The following is a 20269-nucleotide window of genomic DNA, read 5'->3' on the forward strand; positions in this document are numbered from 1 at the left end:
GGGGCAGCTGGTGCTACGCCATGCTAGCTGTCTGTGACCCACGGTAAGAGTCTGAACCCTGTGGCTGTGGGCAATGGCTCCAATGTGTAGAAGGTCACTGACCTTCTCAGTGCTTTTTACTTGATTTCAAGATGGTTCCTGTCAGGAGGCAGCAAACACAGCACAGCTCCAGTTCTGCTGCCTTTCGCATTCCCTCAGAGTCAGCTGGTCACCATACTTAGTTCTTCAGAGGGTTCCATTTCCTTTCTCACGTTAGCTCTGTGGCCAGAGCCCTTCCCCTGGCCGGAGCTCTAGAGCTACCTCTAGTCAGTCTGCCTGCTCACAGCATCTCCTGTAACTGCCACCAATGGACTTCCTGGACCCTCACATGTATCAGGCCAGGTCTCTTGTTAGAAACGCTCATCCAGTTTATGGACACAGTTGACATAATGAAGTCCTCTGTCTGTAACCACCAGAAGTGTCTGTTTGTAAATGCTGTGGGCAAGACCCAGTGCAAGGTGCTGTAGGAAGGACAAACGGGCCACCTCGATGGCCTCACACAGTGTCCTTGGTTAGCTTGTGATTTCCTGGATGGCAAGCATCGAGCTTGTGAGCTATAAATGTATAGGGCCAATCAGGCTTTTAATTGCATTCATTATTATTTATTTCCAGTTCATACAGCTCTGTAAGGTGTATGGAAGCTTGGAAAACCATGGACATAGTCCTCCTCAGTTTGCTGATGAGGCCGCTGATATGTTTTTTTTTTAAAATGGCTCTTTTTAGAATTTGCATGTTTTATAAAATTCTTATTACTCCAATCTTAATTCAAGGTACAATTTACTGCATAGCTACCTAATATCCGGGACTGTATCAAACCCTTGGCATTTACAATGTGTTAAGTCCCACCAAGAAAGACTATGGGGAACACACCATCATAGACAAAGCTGGGCTTATTAATGGGCTGCAGCAAGAGAGGATGCATGTCCTGGAATGTTGTGGAGTTAGGAAGAACATGGGCAGTGTTTAGACTGAAGACTGGTCAGAGTCTGTGGCCTGGGAAGTTTCTGGAACAGTCAGAGGTCTCGTGTTTGGATATGTAACTGCAGAGCTGCCGTGGGGTTACTGCAGTCACACTGAGACCCGACAAGCCCGAATGAGCTGGTGTCATGGCTCTGGACTTAGTTCATCTCACATGTCCTGGTTTGCGCAGTTGTCTGTATTATGAGTCATGCTTTTACAAGCTGCGGCTTTGGCTTGAGTTCCAGGTCCCCTTTCCCATGCTGCTCGTAAGCTGGATTTGCTTTGCTGTGAAGGTAGAAGAGTTAACTCTCCAGCGTCTCTCCAGGGAACTCCCAGGTTAAGCTAGCATACATAATTCAGTATGTGTTGTAATAGAGTTAAGAAAAGGTTTTCCCTTGTTTTTATTTTTTAACATGCCATTTTGTTTGTTTGTTTTTGTTTTTCTTGTGTTATTTTTTGAGACAGAGTCACATTTAGCTCATACTGGCTTTGAGTTTGCTGTGTAGCTGAGGCCAGCCTTGGACTCATGCTCCCTTCGGCTTCCACCTTCTGAGTTCTAGGATTACAGGTGCACCACCATATCAGACTAGGCATATCATTTTGTTGAAATTCTATATGTTTCCATACATATTATACACTAAGTAAATTACATACATTATTTTATTTAATTTCAACAATAGGAAGTAGGTGATATTTTTCTTACTCTCATTTTAAAGTAAAGAAATTGAGATGCAAAACGGTTGAAGAAGCATTCCTGGTCACCCTGCCAAGATGTGAAGGCCTTGGACTTCATTAGACAAACATTTATAGGGCACTCCCCTAGTGCTTTTCCTAATCTGAAAAATAAATCTTGGAAGTAGCTGTTACCTACAGAGGGAACTGAGACCTAGGAATACGAGGTAGCTACCCTGGGGTCACTAAGCTGGTGACTCATGGCAGAGGAGGCTCTGGAGTCAGGCAATGAGGCCGCTGAGGAACTTTCCTGCTTCTCTTCAGCCCTGTCCTGTGGAGTCTGGACGCCCACATCTGTGTTCTTAATCACTGAATAGCTCAGTGCCAGAGGAGATTCGTGGAAGTGTTGATATGCAAGCTGGGCCTTGGCAGATACATGGGATTATTTCTGTATGGATCATGGAAACCAGGCTCTGACATTCCATCGGGAGCAGGGGGCCTTGGGTGGCTCTGGGAGCCAGAGTGGTGCTGCTGAGCCAAGGAGCAATGAGGTTCTGAATGCAGAAGACGGAGAAACAGTAGGTGAGAAGAGAGCTGGAGACAGACTGGGGCCTTCATTCCTCATGTGTGGCCAAAAGGATGCACTTCTCAGTACCACAGTTGGCTCCAAATGATCATTCAGGAAAGGAAGCAGCAAAGATTTTCGTGCTGAGGGCAATTCCAGAGAAGTTCTGAGCATGTCTGAGACAAAGGAAGCTTTGGGGGAGAAGCACTTTTGGAGACAGTCCTAAAGCGGCTGCTTCGAAGAGCACAGCACTACACCAGTGTCCATGTCCCTGTCGCTGCTTCCAATCAATCCTGAGCCTTTTGTTTTGGAGTTCTTGGGAGGTGGTATACGTTTACTGTCTACATCAATCTTACAAGGAAGATGCTATTCATGTCCTAATTGTGTAAATGAGAAAACACGCTTGGAGGACGTAAAGGATTTGGGTAATTTACCCAACGGTCAGTGGTAGAACCAAGGCTTCCAACCAGTTTGATTCCAGCATGTGTTCTGTTGTCTTGCTGCAAGTTTGCATCCTCTTGCTTAGGAGATGCAAAATGCCTCAAACACACAGCCGTCTTCTGTCTTCCGTCCTAAAGAGGCAGGGCTGGCCGTGGGACTAAGAGGAGAAGGGGTTTCAGAGTTGGCTTAACCCTTCCCAGTTCTGGGTCAGAGTCATCCTTCTCTGCTTGCTTTCCACCATGGAACTTCCTGGCTTAAAATAGTCGTTTCAGCAAAGACTATTACTCCTTAGACAACAAATAATGATCCGAAGGCTGCAGATGGAAGTCCTGGTCCCTGCTGGTTGATGATGCTCTTCCTAGGGACACTGGTTCATTAGCCAATTAGCAGTTAACTTTGCGCTGTCCTTTCTATCCCTAATCAATGTTTACTTATTTAGCTAACAGCAGGTGCTGTCACTAGGAGGTGCGGTCACACAAAGGTCTTTGCTGATGGGGACTAGAGATAAACCTTGCTAGTTTAGGGGTGTCGCATTCCAAATACTTGCTGCATCAGGGAAAATGTCGGGGTAATGCACATGGGTCATGTGTTCTATTATTATTATTATTTTGTTGTTGTTGTTTTTTGAGGCTCAGTTTCTCTGGGTAGCCCTGGCTGTCCTGGGACCCACTTTGTAGCCCAGGCTGGCCTTGAACTCACAGAGATCCACCTGCCTCTACCTCCCCAGTGCTGGGATTAAAGGTGTGCACCACCACCACCCGGCTGGGGCTCGTGTATTCTTGAAGCAGAGGGGTGGTTTGTTGTAGAATGCACTTGTAGATTATCTCACTTCATTAATCTGAAGATGAATTTTCCCATTGCCCCTGTTGTCAACCATAGGTGGAGTGTCTAGCAAGAGCCTGAGCCGAAGAGTAAAGCCACCCTGGACGATCGTTGGTAAATTCTCACGCTTTCCACACCTAACTTATCTACTTCTGTGTGTGTGAGCGCTCGCTCGTGTGCATGTGGAGGGCGGAGGGCAGCTTCAGCTGCTGTTCCTCAGGAGCCATCCACCTTGTGTTTTGGAGGCACAGCCTCTAACAGGAATTTGGGGTCCCCAGTTAGGCTAGCCAATTTACCAGCAAGGCCCGGGGTCCTGCTGTGTCCACCTCCCAGCACTGGGATTACAAGCATTGTACCCCATGCAGCTTTCCACACGGACACTGAGCTCAGGTTCCAGTGCTTGTGAGCTGGCACTGTGCTGACAGAACTCCCTCCTTGCCTCAGTTGTTCCATTCTATCATGGTGGGGGTAAGAAGATGCTACCTCATAGGGCTGTCTTGATGATTAGACTGGAAAAGATTAGACTTTGAAAATTACTTGGCAGACACGTCACTTAGTACTCAGAGAGAACTCAGCAATGATGGGACAGTAACCACAAGGAAATGGCTGTTGTATGGTAGGCTTGGGTAGAGGCTGTGCGCCGCCTAGCTCCCAAGACGGGAGTGGTAAGTATGCCACCCTGGGGTCACGCATGTAGTGACCCTTCCCCTGAGCTTCTCTGGGTGTCTTCTGTGTATTGACTCATTTACCCTCCCTCCCATCCATTTTTACCCCTGCTTATGACCTAGACACAGACGCTAATGTCCATGCTCAAGTCTCCCTGGCTGGTCGGTTGATGTGTGAGCCATTTGTGCTATTATGGCATGGATCAGTACAGTTGACGTCTTTACTGTGTGTCACAAAAGGCAAGGACAGTCTCGTTGGTCTTGTTTTTCAATTGTTGATACTTCATATACCAGTTGTCTATGTATTTAGTATTTCTTAGGATACTTTAACATTTCAGTGTTTGTGAATAATATAATTTTAGCTTTAAAAATTGCATTCATTTGGTGCACTCGTGTGTGTGTATGTGTGTGTGTGTGCATATGTGCTACAGTTCTAAGGATTGAACTTAATTCATCAGGCTTGCTGATAAGTGTCTTTATTCAATAAGCCATCTTGGCAGCCCCAAATTCTAACTTTCCAGTAATTTTAATAATGGAAATTCATAATTTCACTTGACCTTGAAAAATGATTACACTTCCACTTAAGGGAACTTAACTGCATGTGGTCAGGACAAGAAGGGAAAGGAGGAAGTGGGTGGAAGGGCATAAGAAAGAGCCCCTTGGTTGCTGGATTAGAACCAGCCATCATGTCTGCCTGTCCATCCTGCTCCAGTGAAGGACGGGCCCTGGCCACACTCACTGCTCCTATGGCTCAGTTCTTAGTGGTGTTCATTATGTGGGCATATTGCCATGTGGGGCTTTAATAAGAACTTTGCGTATAACATGACTCATAAGCCAGCTACTTTAGCAAGTTCTCATCCCAAGAAATTGGGATCCAGTCCAGTACTTGAATGGAAACAGAGCAGTGCTGGCCCTGCTGACAAATGTCATGGCGAGTCTCCATGAGACATGTTGTTGATGACTTTTTAAACAGATTGGCCTTCTCAAGAGACCTCCTCTGCATTCGATGGTGTTGGGTGGTGTATGGAATGGTTCTGGGCTTCCCAGGGCTCCTGCCTCGGCCACAGAGCCCCTGTGCAAAATCCTGCAGGCGTGTTCCGTTTTCCTGTTTGCTTGCTGCCTGTACCCTCTCCTCACAGCCACCTTCTCTTCACGTGCTTCTGTCTGTGCTCCATGGCCGTGTCTCCTTGAGGTCCTGCCTTGCTTACTTCCCTCTGTTGGCATCAGGAATCTGTGCCTCATTTAGCCCCCCCAAAGCTCCAGGGCTCCTCCCCGCCTGATAAAGGAACTCAGACACACAGACAGCTGAGGTCCTGCAGAATTGGTTTTTGTTTTTCTGAAACCTTATGCAGAGAGTTTCAAGGCCATTGTTTTTGTATCGCCAGGGTTGCCTTTGGATAAGTCAAGGCTGGCTTTTCCTTTCAAGTTCAATATAATGTGACACAAAAGGGGCTCATAGTTGTGAGCAGATTGGGGGTGTCTCTGTGAGAGGTGGAGAGCCCACGGTGATATGGTGCTTGTCTGTGACAGGGCTGTCAACACTCAGCTTCTCCAACTTGCTGTGTTAGGCTAGGGCAGGGCTTAGGAGAATTTGAGGAGATGGATATTTTATATAAAAATAGGATGCTAGCCATTCTATGTCCCTCAAAGATGACTCATCTTGTCCTTTCCATTCTCAAAAAATCACAAAGCATGTCTTCCTTTCTGCCTAAGCTCCAAATCACGCTGTTTTCCACCACTGCCCTGCAAGGATCTAAATTAAAGCCAAGCTAGGTGGCAGAAGGAACTACTGTTGTTAAGCGAGAAATAATCAAAAAGGTAAGATTAGCGTTTGTCTGTGGTAGGCAGCCATGGGGTGCTGGTGTGTCTGCTGTCTTCGGTGTTCATCCTTGTATTATCTGACGAGATGGTTGCTGGCGTCTCTGTTAAGAAATGTTGCTTACCCCAGAGCCATGAAGTCTAAGAGAATATGGATTGGAAACAAGAACATTGACATCTGGACAGACTGCTCAGTTAATAAAGTACTTGTCACAAAAGCTTGAGGACCTGAGTTCAATACCCAGAATACGCTTAAAAAGCCAGATGGTATGTCAGAGACCTTGAACCATACCAATGACTCATTGCAGTGAACATTTGTGGGTGGGGCTGATTGGACAGAAGGGTAAACTGAGTGACACACCACAGCTCCTGATGCCACTAGGATGAATGAAGAGATGTTGGGAAGATGGAGGAATGAAGTTTTGTTTGTTTGTTTGTTTGTTTTTAAATTAATTTGGGGGGTTGGGGGCATACTGCACGGGTGAAGGGTAAATACGAAGGGACTGGGAATTCCCAAATAATCAATAAAGAATTATGCTTAAAAATTAAAAAAAAAATAGCTAGACATGGTGATGCATACCTGTACTTCTAGTTAAAAGGATTCCTGGAACTCACTGGCCAGCCAACCTAGCAGAATCAGTGAGCGGCAGATCTCAGTGAGAGACCCTGAAACAACACCCACAGTACCCACATGCATGCACACGTACACAAACACACACACACATATGCATACACATATTCAAACTGCACACATGCATGCACGCATATAAAATATGTATAAGGAGAATCTCAACAGGGCCTAAATCTTCATCTGTTTCCCACCTCTTTACTTGAAGCTGATCTAGAAAGTTGCACCCCCCACCCCACCCCCTTCGCTGGGTCAGCTGTGCCTTCTTTGTTGGCCAGCACTTTCTCAGAGTCCTTGGCAGGAATGAACTATTCTGTGCACTTTGTGATTGGTACCCATGACAGAGTCCAGCAGATGATGGTGCTCCCTTGTGGAGGGAGTGAGCGACAAGTGAATGAGTTAGAGTCTCTGCTTCTCTCCTTTTCCGGCACATTCCTTACATTCAGAGCCAGGACCAGCTGTGCAGGGCTCAGGACTCACAAAGGCTCTCAATCGAAAGCATTGTGCCCGGTCCGCGTCTTGCTGGTCCAGGTGTGCCAGGCTGGTATTTAAAGGAATGTGCTGTGAAAGGTTCTGTTAGCCCTCTCAATCTGATTGTCTGGGACTGTGGAACTTTAGAAAGCTTCGACACCAGAGAAATAAGTGCAAACGCCTTTTCTTATTCTTCCTGCACTAGAACCCAGAGAACAAAAAGGATCCGGGCCACAGGTGGGCAACTGAACGCGTTATAAATCTGGGTTCATGAGGGTGAGATTGACACAGTCATTTTGTCTGAGGAAGAGAAAGGGTTAAAAAACAACGAGAAGAAAGCGACTTAATCAGAGAAACATCCACAACGGGGCTATTGTCCAAGATTTCTTTAATATTTTTATTAATTCTTTGAGAATTTTGTACAAGGTACTATGATCATAGTCGCCCCCTATGATCTTCTCCAGGGGGTCCCTGGAGATAGTCAGTGGAGATAGATGTAGTCACCACTTGTAGATCTAACCCCACCATCCTACCCACCCCCAACGTCATGTCCTTTTCTTGTTTAAAAACAAAATAACCCATTGACTCGCATTTGGGCCCATAGACTGCGGGGTGTGGGCCGTCCACTCATGGGAGCATGGTTGACCTACCCTTGAGGAAAGCTGACTCCTCCTCCCCCAGAAGCCACCAACCATCCATGGCTGCCAGGTAAGGCTGGGGGAGGGTTCCTGAGACCTTCTACACTGGATGTTGACTGACTCAACATTGTGTAGACAACCACAGCTGCAGAGGTCATGACCGCAGTGGTCACGTCAGGGGCAGAGGACAGCTCCCCTCTCGTCCTTCCCGACCTCTGGCTCCCACAGTCTTCCCATCCCCCTGTTCTGAGGTGGTTTCTGACTCTTGGATAGAAGGAGCCCGCTGTAGACACCCCACGTGGCTGAGCACTTCTCTGGCTCTTCATTCTGACCGGTTGTGAGTCTGTGCTAACCACCATTCACTGAACAAGGAAACTGTTCTGATGAGGTCCGAGAGCAGGACTGATGAAGACAGGAATTTGAGGGCAGTTTGTACCCCATCCGGTTAGCAGAACAGTAGTCACGGGTTCGCTCCTGGGGCCTTCGAGCTCCCTCACCATGGGTTCTTGACTAGATTTACAGTGCCACGTATGTATTTCATCTTGTGGAGCATAGGCCCATGGTTTTAATTATTTGTTTATTTGCGTGCATTGCGGGTGGAGCTGGCATGGTTTGGCACAGTGTGTGTGTGGAGGACAACTTTCGGTAGTCCTTTTTAATCCTTCCACCATGGGGGGGGGCACATGCAGGTCATCAGGCTTGGCGCCAGGTGCCCCAGCCTGCCATGCCATCCTGTTGGCCCTAGCCTAAGACAGGAGCAATGACTTTTTTTCTGTGTCCTTGAAACTGAATGTGGAGAGCTCCAGAATTAGCATTAGTATCCCGAGTTTTTACAGGGTAGTATTATATCATAACATCTCTTCAAGTTGCAAAATTATTTTGTTAAACAAAGTCGGACCATTCTGTTAAATCAACAGGCTATGATTTGGTTGGTTGTTTCCATTTCTTTTTTTAATGTTATGGACTATGCTTCTATGAGCATCTTGTGTGCTCCAAGTTTCTTGCTTGCCTTTAAATGAATGAATGCTACAATAAAGAAGAAAGACATGTCCAGGGCTCTGGATACAAACTTTTCAAAGGGCTGGAACATTAGCTCCCTTTGAAGGTTCTGTGCCCTGTTCAGTGATATTTACCACTGCACAATCATCTGTTCATATTATAAATCTGAACCCATGTCCTCCAAATTACATTCTCTCTGTCACTTCGCCATGCTGCCCACATAAAAGCTGGGTTCCAACCAGGGTCTCAGTAGAGCATCACACACAATAAACACCCCACTACCCAAACTAATGGGAAAACACCTGCGGTGTTGGCTGTATTTAGCAGAGAACGTATAATGAAAGTCCTGCGAAAGCACGTCTCTTCCGCTCTGTCAAATCATGCTGAAGCTGCCCCTGAACACACTCTCTCTTATTTCCCCAGAGCTTTCTTGTTGATGCGTGCGATCTAGACCAGCCACCTTCCCAGAAGCCTACCCACTCCAGCCCACTCCAAAACATGACTCTTCTTGCTGTCTGGAACCTCCCCTGGGGATGACATCTTCCGGGAGAATTTGCTCATACTTAAATTTCACACAGTGAGAAAAAACCGTGAGGGGTTGAATACAATGCACCCCATAGGTCTCGGACATTTGAACACTTGGTCCTGTTGTGGAGGCTTAGGAGGTGTGGCCATGCTGGAGGAAGTGTGTCACTAGAGAAGAGGCTTTGAGGTTTCTAAGCCTTGCACTGTGTCTGTCACTCTGGGCTTCATGTTTGTGGTTTGAGATATAGGTTCTCAGCCCTTAGTGCCACTACATCTCTGTCTGCTGCCATGGACATTCCTTGCCATTATAGCCTCCTATTGCTCTGGAACCGTGAGCCCCAAATAAACCCTTCCTTCTGTCCATTGCCTTGGTCATGGTATTTTATCACAGCCACAGAACAGTGACTAATACAAACTCCAAAGCTGAGTTGATGAACAAGGGTATGCCTCCCTTAAAAGGAGGAGAGGGGATGCTGCATAGTCAGAGACACATTAGTCTCGGTCACAGCTAACTCTAATAACAGCGACACTTTTGGTATGTCTTCCACAGGCTGGGCACCACCCCACACTCTTCACCATTTCCATCCCCCAAGCCCCACAGCTCTATGGTTTAACACCATTGTGTCCTTGCTCTAGATGGAGAAACTGACCTGAAATGTTTTAAGACACTGTCTTAATGTCATACAGTGAGGGACAGAGACTGTCTGGTTCTAACGTCTAGGTTTTAAACTCTTGTACCCTGCAGTTTGGATGTACAGTCAGCCCTCAGAATCCAGAGGAATTAGTTCTAGGACCTCCTTTAGATAGCAAAATCCTTGACTGCTCAAGCCTCTGATACGAGATGGTGTGGTGTTTACCTACAGCTGTGCATATCCTTCTGCATGCATAAATCCTCGCTGGGTTACTTCTACACCTAATGCAATGTGAATTATTGTTAGGCTGTTTGAGGGGCAATGGAAAGGGAGAAAGTCTCTGCATGTTCAACAGAGATGCAGTTTGGGGAGGAGTGTTTTCGGTTTGTGGTTGGCTGAATAGGTATAGAGACTACACATATGGAACCCTCACCCTTTAAACATTCCCCCATCTACACAGGTATACACCCTATGTTACATACACACTATACATATATAGCCATTTTATACTTCTTTTTGTCAAAATAGAACTTGAAAATCATAGGGATTGCCCATTTCTTAGGGTTTCTTTTTAATTAAATCATTGTTTAGGGGATTTTTTGACGCCGCTTGTGCAGCTTGCCTGTGAGATCTTGATCTGTGCCACGATCCGGCCTTCATTACTTCTTAGAAGAAAAGGATGCTTTGGCGAGGTCAGTGGAAGGGTGTCTTAGAATCTGGGCTGTACGTCCAGTGGAAAAGGACTTGATGGGATGCTGACAAGGTGCCCAAGAAAAGGGCCAGTGACTTAAATTGCTTTTTAAGAAGCACTTTCTTGAGTAACTGTGTGCATCCTGCTTGGGTTCTCTGCTTCTAACCTTTGCTGGCTTCCGTCTTGTGTGTGCTGCTTGACTGGTTCATGGTTTTCAGTGTGGACATCGTGTGATGCAACACTTAGAGAAGAATCCCTTTTCTTTTGCAAAATTTGCTTGCAAGTCAGATATAGGGACACCTTTTTCTCCATCAGAAAAACAAATAGACATCTTGTTTCTTTTTGGTTTTGTTTTTGCTTGAGAAGAAAATGTCTGGCAAGGTTACTCTTCACTGTAAAAGCTGATGTTGGAAACATCATTCAGGGCTCTGTCTAAAATGCTGCTAAATCCTGCTCTTCGGTGAGGGGCACTGACTGAGGCAAGCCACACTCACCTGATTTTCTGCAGGGGAAGAATGTTGGGGTAGGTGGCAGGAGGCCTGAGGTCAAGGCCATTTCTCTTGATAACCAGCTCCTATGGGCTCGTTACTGGGTCTGTGCTTTACTGTCTTCGTCCATAAAAGGGAGGTTTATACCAAATGTTCTCTATGCCTTTCCTTGTGCACAGTTAACACAGGTAATGTTCAGTGCTGGGCAACGTTAAGATCTGTTCTGTTATGATGTCTCTGGGCATGTCTAACAGGACCTCAGAGTGTGGAGTGGCTCTCGCCTCTGCCCCACACTAAATCCAAGCGTCTAACTCTGCTCAAAACTGTCCAATTAGAGTCTGTTCTCAAGATCAGGCAGTTGTTAAAATAAAAATACTCCCTGAAGACTCTCTGTTAGAATATGCCACGATTATTTAGCTGATTTAATCCAACAGCAATCATTTAGCATAAAGTCGAGTCTCCATACTGAGCTGGGTTGTTGGTGAGTCTGGAGGGGTGGGAGAAGGTGAAAGGCAGGAGGGTCTGGCTCTGTCCTTCAAGGACCTACAACAATTGTGTGTGTGAATCCGCTGAGTGGACTATTACCAAAGTCACAGAGTTTAAATGGGGATTGGAACTGCTGCCAGTCACAGTGGCCAGGGTTTAGTTTCTGCTTTTTGTTTCTAAAAATCACAACTGGGCTTGAACAGGAATTTGTGAGAAAGCTAACTGGTGAAGGGAGCAGGCAGGGAAGGGCTTGTGTGGCGTGACTCAGAGGAGGGAGCAAGGCAGTTTGGAAGCAATGCAACAGGTGAGGCGAAAGCATGGCGCTGTAAAGATGAGCAACAGAAACCAGACGTAGTTCAGCCAGCAAAAGGGAGGGCGGGCCTCTCCCTCACAAGAGGTAGATGAGAGATTCATGCCACAGGCCTGTGCAAAATCGTTTTGAGAGGGAAGAGCCAGGGAAGCCGCCGGGTTTTCGCCTCCACCCCTTGAATGCCAGTGAATGGGTGCTTTCAGAATCTGACCTCATGGTGTTTCTAGGGATAAATATTGAGTACAAATACTCTTGCCAGCAAAAACAAACAGCCTGGGAAGAAGAAAATGTCCCAGGGGTCCTAAAGAGAAGGGGTAGGGCTTGGGGTGTCTATCAACCCTGTTCTCCATTCCCAGTGACCTTATCTTTATCTCTTTTCCTCTTTGATTTTTCTAGCTTTCAAAATCAACGGGGTCTCAAGTGGTAAAAGGTTACAGTTGCTTTGGGGGGTTATATTTAGAATCCTTGTGCTTTGAAAAGGACAAAAGCTATAGAATCCACCTCATTGCACATTCTCTGGATAAGGGCCATCTAACACCACCGTGCTGGGGTTAGCTACTGCTGCGTCGCCAGCTTGCACAAACATTGCTTATGTATCTTACCATCTCTAATCCACACTGGTCCCGATGGGAAGGCTCAGCTCTGTTCCACACAGCCTCATCTGGAAGCTGTAGGATCCACTTCCTAGATGGCATGCCCACCTCGACGGCAAGTCTGTCCTGGCTGTCAGCTGAGTGTTTGAAGGTCAGGGTTAGAGGTCTTTAGGTCAAAGGTCATAGGAACATTCCTCTCTGTGTAGACCTGTCCACGGCTTCTTGGCTTTCATACAGCTTGGTTGTTCTTGCAAAAGTGAAGAGAGAGTGAGGGTTAGGAGAGAGAGAGAGAGAGAGAGAGAGAGAGAGAGAGAGAGAGAGAGAGAGAGAGAGAGATGTTCTATAGCTATTTTAATCCAAATTGGTAAATTAACACCACAGTTCCTACCACATTTGATTTTTTTCTTGACATAAGTTACTAAAGGCAACTATATTCAAAAGAAGGGGAATTCAATTTTACCACAGACAGAAGAAGTGACATGGAATTTGTCAACATGTTTAAAATAAAGAACCAAAGTGTCCACGTGATGACCTTTTCTTCACTTGTAGAGAAGCAGGAGCCATGTCACACTGCCCCACTAGACTTGGTCTCTGGTGCTTGATTAGTGTCCTTAATTAGTTTTGAAGGACTTCATAATAATGAGGGAAGGCAGAGCTGGGCGTCTGCTCTGAGAATGTTCTCCCTAGTTGAGACTGGGGTTGAATGACAGCGAAGGACTAAGGGGAACACAGGGGTAACCTTGTTTAGAGAGTTTTTTAACACCCTAGTACAGTAGATAGTCTTTGGGTGGGCCTTTGAATACACAGTACTCTAAGGTCCTTGCTCCTGGGTCTGACTGATGACTTTTGTCATCATGGGTCACTCAGAGGGCTGGTGTCCAGGAGATGTTTCCAGTCTCCCAGTGCATGGGATACTTGAGCTGTCACTGGCATGGGAAACTGTGTCACAAACATAATGGCAGGAATAGACTCCCTGGGTAGAGCTATCCCAGGAAGTCATGATCAATCATGAGATACCATTCTTTGGGTCCAAGGGCAGCACTGTTTTTTGTTTGTTTGGTTGGTTTGGTTGTTTGTTTGTTGTTTGTTTTAGCATTCTCTTAGCCTAGCTCTTAAGGAAACCTAATCAAGGGAGTGTTGTGCCATGCTTTCTTCAAATGGGTTCCGCCTTGCTAAAACCCCGCTCTATGGCTCCTGGCTTGTCCCGAATTTAAAGCACTGAAGAGAAAGGACATTGTTAGAGTCTGGTGAGCCCTTTCTGTGGATGGAGAGAGCGTCCCTCAGCACTTGCTGGTCTCCTGGGGTTCTGAGAGTTGTTTCTGAGTCATTTAGAAACAGCTGAATAGTTTCTGTATTCACTTCCAAGTCGCTTTCACTTAAAACCCCCACAGTTATTACCTCTCCTGTAGAGCAGGATTCTACTTCTATTCTTAAAGCTTTCTGTCACTTATTCTATACTCAATACTCTTTACCCCAATGACATAAATTGCTATGATGAGCTGTATTAAATCTATTTTATGTCATTAAACCTGGCTGGAAGATATCTACCTGTAAGCCATGGTTCCCATTAAGTAGAGATATTTTGGTATTAAAATCTTTAGACAGCTTAAAGAATTTGAGATAGAGAACTGTCCGAGGAACAAAGAATTGACTGTTTTTATAAATAATAAATAACCAGTTGATTTCTTTCCTCTTCCACTGGTCCTTCTGTGTGCATGGTTTTTAGAAATGTCGGGTAGAGGCATTTATGAAGAATTCTAGACAAAATAACATTGCAGACTCCTGCAGGAAAGAAGCACACACTCAAACAATATTCAGATTTAAGCCTTATTTGTGAAGGTGTTTCTGTGATATGAAGCATCCAGAGAATAGCCTCTATGACTGAAACCACACTAGGATGTTAGGGGAGAGAGGACATGGGTCGGTGGCCATGCCTTCAGCAGAATGACATGTGCACCTGCCAGGAAGATAGCCAAATGATCTCTTCTTTCTGATCAACTGTAGAGTTCCTTCATGGCAAATACTAACCATGACCCACAGAGAAGACAAGGAGGCCTATTACTACATTCCATAACATTCAGCCTTCTTGGGTATAGAGAAGACTGGAGATGATTAGAGAATGACCTGGAGGGACCAGCAAAAGCTGTCCATCACAGTGGATAAACACTGCTCATCTAGAGGGACCAGTGAAAGCTGTCCATCACAGCAGATAAACACTGCTCTAGTTAGTTGCTTCACACACAAGGTCAGGCTCATCAGATAGGTGAACTGAATACAAGTTTCCCTCCAATAGGATAAGGGTGAAAATTCAGAGTGCACAGAAGTCATCAGGGAGCTTGAGACTTTGTATTTATGGCATTGTTCAGGCCATGGCACAGTGGTGAAAATCTGGAGGAAGATGGCAGTGAAGGGGCGGGAGAGGTGGCCCAGCAGTTAAAAGTGTGCACTGCTCTTGCTGAGGACCAGAGTTCCATTCCCAGCACCCATGTTGGGCAATTCACAACTGCCTCTAACTCCAACTTGAGGGAAACTGAGGCCCTCTTTTGCCCTCTGTGGGCATTGTACTTACATGCACACCCCCTACCCACCCACCCCCACCCTGCTGACACACAATTTAAAATAAACAATAAATCTTAAAAAACAAAATAAGGAGCATGGGAGAGCTAAGATATTCAGAATTTTTCCTAAAGAAAGATTTTTAGTTCTCCTAAACCTTGGTGAAATCTTTGAGATGGCCCGGATGGAGGTGGGGGTGTGGGAATGAGGAAACATGGCCGTCAGTTAGATGCTGATGTTTATTGCCGCCTAGAAGCAGAAGGACTGGTCTGTAGAGATGGGTTAACTTTTGTGATATACGTGCTCACAAGGGGAAACCTGCTATAACAAGAATTCAGTCTGCTTCACGAGTTATTTATCTGGTCGAATCTGGCCCCTGGTGGGTACAGAATGGTCTATTCTATTCTATTGTTTCTTTCTTCCCTGAAGATGGAATTGTCTCTACTCTGTTCGCTCTGTAGGTCCATGTGGGCTGTCTCTGGGTGTGGGAGGAAGGACTTGTATCTAGTGACCCTTTTACAGTTTCTGACATGTGCTAACACGTGAGGTCACAGACCACGGGCCCCGTGGAAATGGCATTTAGAATTATTTATGTAAAGAGATCACAGGAATTTTCAAGGCTACGGCCTTTTATAAGGAGCCCAAATGCTCACACGCTGGCTGTCTACACACAAAGAAGGTCTGAGATGTCCGCTGTGGGGTTCTCTTCAGTCCCGAGGTACCAAAAGGAGCTGGTATGTGGCAGTGTCCTAAGGCAGACCAAATGGCTTTGGCTTGGGTGTTTGGAATGATGTGTGGTCCTTAAGGAGAGGAAATAAAATAACAGTGAAGTTAGCACCAGTACTGAGAAACTGTCTCCATCAAGGGCAGCGCTTAGGAAGAGGAAGCCCCTGGTAAATGGGTTCTTGCTCGCTAGGAAGAGCCAATCACGTTCCTCTGGCACGGAAGAGTTCCTTGTGATCTTTTCATTTGAAAGTCATGTTGACTTGTCACGGGCTTTGAACTCAACTATCCACAAAGGACAGACGCCCCTTGGTGGGAGGAGAAGTGAGCTGTGTTAATTGCGCTTGTTTGTCTCAGCCATGAGACAATGGATCCCCTCTTAAGCAGCTGGCTCTTTGGGTGACGTCCTATGGCCTAGTCACTGCTTTTGTTTTGTGACGGGTAATAAAATGTTTTTAATTAAAAAGTTTTTATCTTGCCCCCTTCTCTAAAAATATACTGTGGAAGAATTCTATTTTAATTGGAAGAAATATTTAGCTCAATAAAACTGAAATACAAGCACATATAATCAGGAAATGAAATAATCAGGATCAGACATCTTAAAGAGCCCACGGGGTTCTCGTGTCTGTGTGCACAGAAATTTACACCAAAGTCTGCAGCTTCTCAGAGCAGACTCTGAGGGAGTCTGGCAACGAATGAATAAGCTGCACTTTTCCTGCCTGTAAGGCTAGTTTGAGAGCCCTGAAGTTTTTACCCTGAGGGACCTATGTGATGCCAGAGGTAGACCTAGGAAGACTGACTGGACTGGAAGACAGCAGTCGGGAATGTGCTCATGAAGCAGGCTTGAGGACCGGGGCTCCAGAACCCAGGTGTGGCGGGGAGGATGGGAATCACAGCACCCGAGAGGGTGACAGGGGGATCCTGGGACCAGTCTCACTTGTGGAGTGAGATCCAGGCTGGTGAGAGACTGTCTTAAAGAAAAGGGAGGGCAGTGCCTGAGGAATGATGCTTGAGATTCCCCTTTGGTCTACACACACACACACACACACACACACACACACACACACACACACACACACACACACACACACACACACAGTGCATCCATACCCATATTCTCCCCCTCCCCTTCTCTCTCTCTCAGAAATTGAAATACAAGAATTAAATGATTGTTCAGATGAAACAAAGCCATGTAAATGATACAAGTGGTATGTACTTCCCTCAGAAAAGGGTGCATGCATGTGTGCGTGCATGCGTGCGTGTGTGTGTGTGTGTGTGTGTGTGTGTGTGTGTGTGTGTGTGTGTGTGTAAAAGCCCACAGTACCTTGGAGATAAGACTTGGGTTGAGCTTTGAAGGATGAATGTGACCCAGCCTGACTTAGAAGGGCTTTCGCCCTGCAGTGTGAACGCGTGTGATAACAGGCTTCAGATGGACTGAGACCACCACATCCATTCATCAGCCTGCTTGAGTACCACCCGGCACTCACAGCCTTTGAAGGTGATCTGCTCTGTTTGTACACAGGGAGACTCACCAGAAGTTCTTGTATTTGTTCTGCAAGTGAAATCTACCCCAGCCCTTCCTTGCAGGGAAGCTGGTTCCTCTTCCACGTGCCAGGGTCAGGTATTTCAAGTGGATGATGTCTTGCTTCCTAAGATGTCTGCTGCCCAGTCCTTTTGGTTATTTCCTCACTTTTCATCACACCTGGAGAGATGCCCATCTCGGTCACTTCTCTCTGTGTATCGCCAGATCCATGTTTCTCATGGATCTGAGCCCAGCCCTACTGAAAACCCTGGGCAGCTCTCCGGTGCCCACAGAGTAAAGGCTTGACTGGCAGCCATGTCAGAGTTCTGCAGCGGGAACCAGAATATTTGCATTCTGCCCCGGATCTCTGTGAAGTGCCACCTGTGCCAGAAGCCGAGGCACGGCGGTGACTCAGCAGCTCGCATGCCTGCTCCTTCCTCTTTCCTGCGAGCCGATCAGTTAGGTTCAGCTTGTGAGGACCTGGAAGGGGCTCCGTGGTTATGAGCTTGGAGACGGGCCAAGTCCGAGTGCTCTAGTGCCCTGTCACCACGTGGGACCGCCCAGCCTCTGTCCAGCTTCGCCATCGTCTCTGGGTCTCTCTTTCCAGCTCCTTAAGTGAGGTTAAGAGCCACACGAAACGAGTTTCTCCTTTCCAGCACCCTGGGAACAACAGTCTTCTGCAGCAGTTAGACTGGCTGGGAACTAGGTCAGCTTCCAGAAGACAGGCGACCCTGGGCCACCGAGTCCCCAAACTGCACAGGTGCACTTTCCTTCTCTTTTATTTCCTGCTTCTGCTCAGCTTTGCACTGTTTGGGCTGCTGCAGTCTAGCCTGGCCACACTCCTTCCAACGTCCTCAAAAGTAGCATGTGTAGACTCCAAAAGAAGATACTGTGGCCTGATGGAGAAAACCGAGAGTATACCGTGGTTTTTCTGTGGAGCCCATGGCCTTTTCTGGTAGCTTTTATGTTTGGTTGCTAGTGTGATATCGGCTCCATGAAAGTACAAACCCACACTTTCATCTTCTCTATCATTTTAATCTTTTCTTGACGTTTTTCTTTCTTTAAAAAGAATTGTGTGTTGGTGGATATGAGTATGCATGCATGTGGGTGTGGCTGTGAGTATGCATGCATGTGGGTGTGGGTATAAGTATGCATAAATGTGGGTGTGGGTGTCCTTGCCCATGCATGTGGGTGTGGCTGTGAGTATGTATGCATGTGGGTATGGGTGCCCTTGCCCATGCATGTGGGTGTGGATGTGAGTATGCATGTATGTGAGTGTGACTGTGAGTATGCATGCATGTAGGTGTGGGTGCCCTTGCCCATGCATATGGGTGTGGATGTGAGTATGCATGTATGTGAGTGTGACTGTAAGTATGCATGTATGTGGTGTGGGTGCCCTTGCCCATGCATAAGGATGTGGGTATAAGTATGCATGCATGTGGGTGTGGGTGTTCTTGCCCATGCATTTGGATGTGGGTATACATGTGCATGTATGTGAGTGTGGAGGCCAGAGGTTGACAGGGGGTTTCTCTCTCTATTTCTCTCCACCTTATTTTTTAAGGCAGGGACTCTCACTGATTTGAGATCTTATTGATGGGCTACACTGGCTGGCCAGTGAGCTTGGGGGGTCCACCTCTGTCAGCTCCCCTCAGTGCTGGAGTTACAGATGTGAAGAGTGGCAGCTGACTTTTCTGTGGGTGATGGAAATTGGACTTAGGTCCTCATGTTTTCACAGCAGGTGCTTTCCCCCCGAGCCCTCTCCCGAGTCCTGTTTCCTGACATTCCTCACTCATTTGCTGGTTTGTTGCCTGCTAAGGACCGCTGCCTTTCTCCATCACTGACACCGGCACTGGGTGTTGGGTAGAAGTTCGGAGTTGGCAGAATGAAACGGATTCATCATTAACTCCTTGCTGTGAGGTGCGTTCCTCCTCACACTTTGGAGCAGGGGTGGCCTTGGGACCTTGTCAGGTTTTAACAAAAGTTGAAAAATTTCCTGCTGAGTGATGCTGGAAATACTCCACCTGGTGTTGCTCACAGTCACCAGTGTCCTCCGTCCATCCGTGCTCCTGGAATTTTCTGAAATGAAAAGCTGCCTTGTGTTACCTTTCCCTGGGGTTCGGCTCTCCTAGCACATGTGTCTGTTCATGTGTGGCCTGGTTGACTGGCCTCTGATTGATGTGACAGATGACTGCCCCTCCTGGTCATGGCTCCTTTATTCCCTGAATAATGGAACTGCCTCTGCGTCACTTCAGGGGACAGAACATTCCAGACAAGGTTTTAGTGTCGTACAATTATACGTTCCTAGCTTGGCGGTGGTGGCACATGCCTTTAGTGCCAACACTCTCAGGAGGCAGAAGCCGGTGGATCTCTGTGAGTTTGAAGTCAGCCTGGTCTACAGAGCGAGATCCAGGACAGCCAGAGTTACATAGTGACCAACCAAACCAAAAACAAAACAACAACAAACCACCAAAACAAAAAACCAGTTATATGTTTCTATTCATTTTATGTATCTATTTATTTTGCTAAGCACACTATTTATTTTCTCCCCACCCCTCCCTCCTGCTTCCCCCCACCCCTCCCTCCACGCTCTTCAGCCTTCATTTGCTGAGTATATACCACCTGCCTTGACCCATACGCAGTGCTGGGGACATGTTGACAAATAGACATGCAGGTGCCACCCCTCAGAGTGTGGTCATGAGTGATAACGTCTGCAGCTGTCACCACCTCATATCACAGTACAGGCTCCAAGCAGGAAGGTTTGGTTGCACATTGACAGGGGTCCCTGAGGTATAGAGACAGACCTGGGATGACTTGACGTATATGTGGGACCTCAGTCGGGAACTTAATCTCTAAAGTCAGTGGTTTCTCAACCTTCCTCATGTTGTGGTGACCCCCAACCATAAGATTATTTTCCTTGCTACTCCATAACTATAATTTTGCTACTGTTATGAACATATTTATATTTTTGGAGACAGAAGTTTGCCGAAGGGGCTGTGACCCACAGGTTGAGAAACCATGTGTTAAG

General features: G+C 46.6%; 1 protein-coding gene across 2 annotated transcripts in view; it reads left to right on the plus strand.

Annotated features, from left to right (window-relative positions):
- Ncald (neurocalcin delta) overlaps positions 1-20269 on the plus strand; it is a 401997-nt gene that overhangs the window by 141318 nt on the left and 240410 nt on the right. The window contains exon 2 of one of the 2 annotated variants that reach the window (XM_016001388.3): positions 3557-3613. The exons of the other annotated variant lie outside the window; for it this stretch is intronic. The gene's annotated coding sequence lies outside the window, so the exon portion shown is untranslated. The remainder of the gene's footprint in view (positions 1-3556; positions 3614-20269) is intronic. 2 annotated transcript variants of the gene reach the window in all.

This window comes from Peromyscus maniculatus, chromosome 20 (assembly GCF_049852395.1).
Source record: "Peromyscus maniculatus bairdii isolate BWxNUB_F1_BW_parent chromosome 20, HU_Pman_BW_mat_3.1, whole genome shotgun sequence".
Classification (NCBI taxonomy): domain Eukaryota; kingdom Metazoa; phylum Chordata; class Mammalia; order Rodentia; family Cricetidae; genus Peromyscus; species Peromyscus maniculatus.